The following is a 6,613-nucleotide window of genomic DNA, read 5'->3' as shown; positions in this document are numbered from 1 at the left end:
ACGTCAGGGCCGTGAGCTCGGGCCTCTGGCCTGTGTCCTTTGCAGTTAGCGGATGTCATAGCTCCAGGACTGACGGGGCGACCTCTTAGCGCCGTGCGCTGGCCTGTCCGTGCCAGCCCGGGGCAGGGTGGCTGTGGGACAGGCCGCAGCGTCTGGCTCCCGGGGATTGGGTTAAGCCAGCGGAGGGGTGTTTTCTGGCCACCGACTGCGGTGGGGGGAGGCGCCGAGCCTGGTCGGGGTGGGGGCGTCGCCCCACGCAGACGGCCAGCAGCCGAGGGCGGCCGGCAGAGTCGGCTGGTGCGGGGGACACGCACCCACCCTCCTTTGCTCCTGTCCTGCCCACACGTCACCCAGGCTCAGGAAACACCTGCTTCTGAGAAACACTCGCACCCACTTTTAAAGTGGTTCCCTGAAATGGCATCTGGTTTGTCTTTCCGGAGAATCACACCGGGCGCCGCTGCTTCAGTGAGGCGCACAGCTGGAGGAGGCTTTTCGTCCGACAGACGCGGGAGGTCGCGAAACGCCCAGGCAGCGTGAGCCTCCTTCCTTCCTCCGAGATCAGCTCGCTGGACGGCGACAACAGAGAAGGAAGTCAGCGCCCCGCTTCGAGCTACTGCCACTTTTCTGCGGTGACAGCAGGGTCCCGAGTGCCAGCTGCGCAGCCAGCCAGGCCTTGAGGAGTCTTGTCCCTCAGCCAGGTGGCCCGTCCGCTCATCCTGGCCGCTCACATTGACAACGTCTCTTCCCTCCCAGTTCTGTCCCGACAACAGAGCGAGTCCCAAGGTGTCCCCTGGGTGTCTGTACCTCGAGTTGGTTTGCAGAGACTGCGGAGGGCACCCAGTCCTGCGGAGAGGGTTCACTACATGGCCAGGGAGAGCTGGTGGGGCCGGGGTGGTGGCCCTGGGCAGCTCGAGCCCGTGGTTGCCAGGCCAGCAAGTGGGTGCCGTCCACCCAAGTGAGAAGCCAGTGACAGTGACGAAACACTCATTGAGCCTGTCATGCCAGACAGACACCACGCTCAAGGCTGCGGTTTCGCACTGCACGCATTTATTGGGGTACTCTTCTGCTAATATTTTCTCTAGTTCAAAAAACTTACTGAAAACAGTATTGGAGTCTGTCCGGCAAGGTGGGTGCCGGGCTCCGAGCAAGAGCAGCCGGCCAACCCAGAGGGATGGAGGACATTCTGATGGAGGTGCCACCGTACGGGGTGATGTGAGATCCGGCGTCGCCCCAGCCACATGGAGGGGGTCCTCGGTTCTTCCCCGCCAACTCAATAAAGAATTACAGGTCAGCAAGATTTAGAAAAAGTAAGATTTGTTGAAAATGCATTTTTAGGAGGAGACGGGCCGTGCCAAGGAAGGCTGCAGCCCTGTGGAATTCGGGAGGTGAAAAGAAGCAGCCAGAGTTCACTCCGAGGTGGGGACGGGTTACAGCAAGGAGGGCCGTGACAGCGCAGAAGCGGGCCATGGTGGGAGGGCCTGGGAGTGGTGCCCGATGGTTGGCATGTGAGGTCATTTTGATTGACAGTTGGCTTTCATATAAGCCTTTGCCTACAGTGTATGTGCTTACCCAGAATTCAGCTTGTTATAATTAGATTCATGACCTTCCGGGCACATGTGTGATATTGTAACGATGGTAGAAGGAGGCTGAGGTTACGGGCAAGTTAGAGCAGTACTTTCTGTGCATGCATCTGTGGCAGCTGTAAGCCGGCAGCATTTGTGGCCTTTGCGCCTTAGGGTGACTTATAACCACAAAATGGGTGTTTCAGGGAGGTCCTTAAGGGAGGTCTTCAGGGGAGGTTTCTATGGTTACAGAGCTGGGCCTTCTCTCCTGTCACTCATGACTGCGTACATACCCATCAAAAGGACTGCGGACGAAGGGCCGGCCAGGTTGAAGTTTACACTCCGGGGGGGGCCAGTGGGAGGTGACGGGGCCCAGGGAGAGAAGACAGGGCTGCCCAGGTCAGCCTCCCACACAGTGTCCGGAGGGGCAGGCAGTGTATCCTGGCGCAGGGCCTCCCGAGGACAGTTTGCACAGAGACCGCGTGGCCTGGAGGCGCATGGCGGGGGTCGTCATCTGGTGCGTCCGTCCCAGGAGCTCCGAGTGAGACCGCGTGTGATTTTGGACTTATTCTGTGCGGGATACGTTGAGACTGTTACTGCATTTTGACTGAGCTAAGAAAGGGAATTTAAGCCTGATCCTCCCATCTCTACCTCATTATTTCACTCTCTAGTTCTGAATTCTGGTTTCTCTTTTAGATCATGGCCAGATGGAATCCCAGGCGGCTTTCAGTGTGTCAGCTGTTAGACAGGAAAGGATTGACACATGGATGGGACAAATCCAGGTGGGTCTCGGGTGGGTGAAAAACTCGCTCTGTCTACGCACAGTTCGGTCTGTGCACCCAGGGCCCATGCCCCTGCCAGCCTCGCTGCAGCCCCGCGCGCCCAGCGTTCTGGACACTGGGCTTCCGCTTGCCCAGGCAAAGGGCAGCTACGTGGGTTCCACTGGATGAAGGAGGATCCGACCAGTATTTTCAGTCTGTTTCCTTCATTTCATGCAGCAGCCCGCAGAAAGCAGTCCCCAATCGTCTAGACGAAGCTGAGTTCCTGGCCAGAGACACGCAGAGCCTGGTCCCTGGCCCCTGAAAGACAGCCCAGAGGGCATGTGGTTCCGGGGCCACCCAGCACTGCCATATCCCTGAGAGGAGAGGAAGGACCAGCGGGAATGCTGACGGGGGCCCCTCCTGTGGGCAGGTCCTGGGCAGGACGGGACTCTGGCTCCTGACTTGACTCCTGCTGCAGTGTGAGCCTTGGACTCTTCAGACCAGCTTCTGCCTCAGTTGGCGCTGCTATACAGTGGGGTCATCAGCAGGACGAGGGGCGCCATCAGCTCGAGTTGACGGGTTTGAGTGGCACCGCCATGTTTCGGCACGTCGCAGGCACCGTGAGCGGAGTTGTCTCACCGTGCTGCTCTCCCGAGGGTATCCACGTGTTCTCACTTTTACTGCTCGGATCCCGAGTGAGGGTCACGGTCAGATGGAGCTTTATTCGGGGCCGCGCATCCGCAGAGAGCGGAGGGGCCCTGGGACCTTTGCCCGGGGCCCTGTGCGTGGGCGCGCTCTGCATGTTTCCAGAACAGAATCACTTAACACTCGCAAGTGTGTCGTGACTGGCTTTTCCCACCTAGCATGGTGTCATCAAGGTCCACCCATGCCGTCGTGTGCGCCGGGGACCCTTCTTTTCCACAGGGCGCCTTTCCGCCTGTTCAGACGCTGTCGCGTCTCCGTAGCATCCGCAGTGCCCAGCGTGCGGGTCTTGCGTGTCCTTGTTGACATGCCACTCTGTTGTCTGCTCATCGGCTGCAGGCAGTTGCTGTTTCCACTCTTGGCTCTCGTGAGTGGTGCGTCTGTGAACATCGAAGTAGGTCTGTGCGTGCGTCGCTTCCGTTGCTCTTGGGCGCAGGCCTGGGAGTGGGGTCTCCGGGTCACGCGATGCCTTCGTTTAATGCTCGGGGAACTGCAGGACTGTCTTCCAAAGTGGCCGCCCGGTGCCCGTTCCCGGATTCGGCGTGCGAGGGCTCTGGCTTCCGCACGTCCTTGGCGACAGCTGCCGTTTTCTGTCTTGGTTCACGGCCATCTCGGTGTGTGTGGAGTGTATCTCCTGTGGCTGTGATCGGCATGTCCTTGATGAATAATGATGCTGAGCCCCTTTCATGTGCTTTCATGTGGCCATTTACTTGTCTTGGGAGAAATTTCTACAAAGATTCTTCACTCATTTAATTGATCATTCATATTATTGAATCGTAAGAGTATTTTTAAAATTATAGATATGGGTCTCTTATCAAATATATGATTTGCAAATATTTTCTCCCATTTGGTGGGTTGCCTTTCAAGGTTTTGATAGAGTCCTCTGACATATAGTTTTAAATTTTGAAGTCGAATCAATCTGTTTTCTTGGGATGCCAGCGTTGTTGGCGTTGTGTCTAAAACTCTATCGCCGAACCCAGCGTCGTGGGGATATAACCCTACGTTTTCTTCTAGGTGTTTTGTAGTTTCAGCTCTTAGGTCTTTGAGCCTTTTCATGTGTACAAGTTAATTCTTGTACATGGTGTGAGGCAAGTGGACGTCCAACTGTCCCAACACAAATTGTTGAAAAGGTTGTTCTTTCCCCCGCTGAATTGACTTGTTCGCTTTGTCAAAATCACTTGGCTGTCGTTCTAGGGGCTTCTTTCTGTGCACCCAGTTAGATCCTCATTTTCTTTTTGATGTTTCTGAAAAGAAAGATTCACTTTTTCCTTGACCTATTTTACTACGAAAAAAATGATGCCAAAAGCGCTTTGCTGGCCTTTTACCGCTTGGGTTGGAGCTGGTGACGTCCCTCGAGGCCTCTGTGCATCTGCTCATCTGTGACCCATCAGAGGGAGGAGCCAGCGTGCGGTTTGGTCTCTAAGTAGGTCGGCTTTTTCCGAGAAGGCTGGCCCAGCAGGGAGCCCGCAGCCGCTGGGCCTGGGAGGGTGTGTGAACAGAGGGGAGCTGTGCTGGCCGGGGCCTGGGAGGGGGTCGGCTGGGGTCGTGGGGCGCGCTGAGCTCAGTCTGTGCCCTTCTTCCCTGAACTCCAGCCCCTGGCACAGCCTGACCCCACCAAGGGGACGAGCCTCCTGCTGGGCCCGGAGCAGAGGCTGTGGTTGGAACCGGGAGCCAGGCTGATGGCCTCACTCCGCCAGGGACCTGCCCTCCCAGGGGGCAGCCTGGGGTGGCCGGGCGGGCTTGGGCAGCTGTGCTTTCAACTTAGGGACTGGGCCAGGCCAACCCACAGCTGACCCAGATGGCCAGGGACCTTCCCCACAGAGCCCGAGGCCCATGGTGCCCTCAGCTGCTCGCTCCCCCCGGGACCCTGTTCTCCCCCGAGTGCCCACCTTGTAGCCCCCAAGGGTAAAGCTCTATCTAAGTTCGGGCCCAGCCCCAGCTATTGGGCTCTCCTCTGGGAACTTGGGGTGCTGTGCCTGGCTGGCAAGGACTCTCACCCTGTGACAGGGTGAGACTTGATGCAAGTCAGCGTCCATGTCTCCTGACGTGCAGGCTGTGTGCAACAGCAGAGTGAGGGGAGGCTCGCGCCGCGCCTCCTGCGTCACCTGCTGTGACAGTGGCCCGCAGGGAGGCAGCATCGGAGGGGTCTGCAGGGCTCAGAGCGCCCAGGAAGTCCAGCATGCAGAGTTAATTCTCTGGCTGTGTCCTTGGGTGCAGGGCCCTTTGCTGGTATCTTAATCGTGTGCTCTCAGCAGCGAGCATCGCCAGAGGCTGTCGCACCCAGCCGTGCCTTCCTCTGCCAGGCCGGGCTATGTCCCAGGGACCAAAGGGGCTCACCCGCCCAGTGGCCACGGACTGCCTGGCCGAGGGACTCTGTGTCCACAGTTCCTCAGAGGGTGCTGGGCTGGGTCTCCCCTTTGCTGCTCCCCAGTCCTTTCCTGAGGTGCTTGTGGGACATGGCCTCGTCGCCACGGCCACCAGCTGTACCCAGCCTCCACACCCCTGTGGGCCCCGTCTCTCCCAGCAGCCTGGCCGCTGTAGACAGCTGCACATCTGTCCTCCTCTGGCTGCCGGTGGCCAGGGCGGTGGCACCTCCAGCAGGGCTGCCCGGCCCAGCTCCCCTGCCAGACGGGCTTTCTTCGGTCCAAGATGCTGCCACTCAGGGTCACAGTCTGCGACCACCATGTGACTGTCCGTCATCACCGTGCTGCGGTGTGCCACGGGCTAGCCTGTCTGCACCCTGCACCCCGCAGGCTGCTGTCAGACTCGTCCCCTGCTGTGTGACATCTGGGAGGGGGAGGCACGGGTGGGTAGGACACCTTCTGGGGATGTTTGCTGCCGGTCAGCTTCCTCCTCACCGTGATGTGTTACGGTGGCATCACCACCAGCATCCTGCACATCCGTCGGCCAAGGGCAGGCAGCAGGACTCGTCCTCCACCCTGTGGTCCCTCGTATAACCTAACGGTGTCATGCGCCTGCATCAGCCCTGCCTCTAGCTACGGCCCCAAGAGAAGCAAAGTGCTGCCCATGAGCTGAGCCTGCCCCAAACCCCTCGTCCATCCTCTAAGGAACACAGGGGTCAAGCGTGCCCTGCAGAGATGCGTGTCCCCTTCAGACGGTTAGGGGTGTGCGTGAGCAACCCTGCAGCCTGGGCTTCCTACTGTGCATCACTGAGCTAACTTCAGTGCCTCCAATAAAAAGGGCTCAAAATGTATAAAAACTGGCAGACTTACAGCAAGAAATCTGGACGATTTTAATAGGCTGCTTGCTGTGCATCGTGAAGCAGAGTGAACAAACAAACAAATGTCTCTACAGTCAAGGACATCTGAACAGCCCTACCGTGACAGGACCCGCAGTTTGTCAGGCATCAGCTGGGCATTTACAGAGACGGGCCTAACCCAGGCGGGTGCTTCTCAGACTCTGTGGAGTAAAGAGTTGGTTTCATTTATGGTTTTTGTTGTTTTCTAATCTGTTATGGGCCCATGTTTGAAAAAATATAATAAAAGTGAATTACTAGGAAAAGGACCACGTGCTTGGACGTCACAGGCGTGTGCTGGTCTTGTCGCAGGCGGGGTAGATGCTGCGGGC

This window comes from Pteropus alecto, unplaced genomic scaffold (assembly GCF_000325575.1).
Source record: "Pteropus alecto unplaced genomic scaffold, ASM32557v1 scaffold74, whole genome shotgun sequence".
In the NCBI taxonomy this organism is placed as follows: domain Eukaryota; kingdom Metazoa; phylum Chordata; class Mammalia; order Chiroptera; family Pteropodidae; genus Pteropus; species Pteropus alecto.
The sequence above is the reverse complement of the archived record's forward strand: the minus strand, read 5'-3'. Positions refer to the sequence as shown.